Source organism: Orycteropus afer, unplaced genomic scaffold (genome assembly GCF_000298275.1).
Source record: "Orycteropus afer afer isolate SDZICR_OR568_19922 unplaced genomic scaffold, OryAfe1.0 scaffold00190, whole genome shotgun sequence".
Lineage (NCBI taxonomy): Eukaryota > Metazoa > Chordata > Mammalia > Tubulidentata > Orycteropodidae > Orycteropus > Orycteropus afer.
In genome coordinates, this window is record NW_006921777.1 from 6450316 (window position 1) to 6450680 (window position 365).

Sequence of the window (365 nt, forward strand, 5' to 3'; positions counted from 1 at the left end):
GGCTGCGATGATAGTCTCAAGTATAGCAGGGATTGTGGGGCTGGCGCGGGATCAGGCAGTGTTTCATTCTGCTGTGCATGGGGTCGCTATGAGTCAGAAATGACTCGACGGCACTTAACAACAACAACAACAACAACAACATATAAGAGCAGAAATTTTCAGTGCCTACCCTTCATTGCTAAGAGAGGCAATGCTTACAGGTGCGGTTGAGTTGATTTGGACACATGGCAATTGTGTGTGACAGAGTAGAACTGCACTGTAGGGTTTTCTAGGTTGTAATCTTTAGGGGAGCAGATTTCCAGAACTTTTTCCCACGTAACAACTGTGTAGGTTCAAATCACTAATTTTTTGGCTAACAGTTGAGC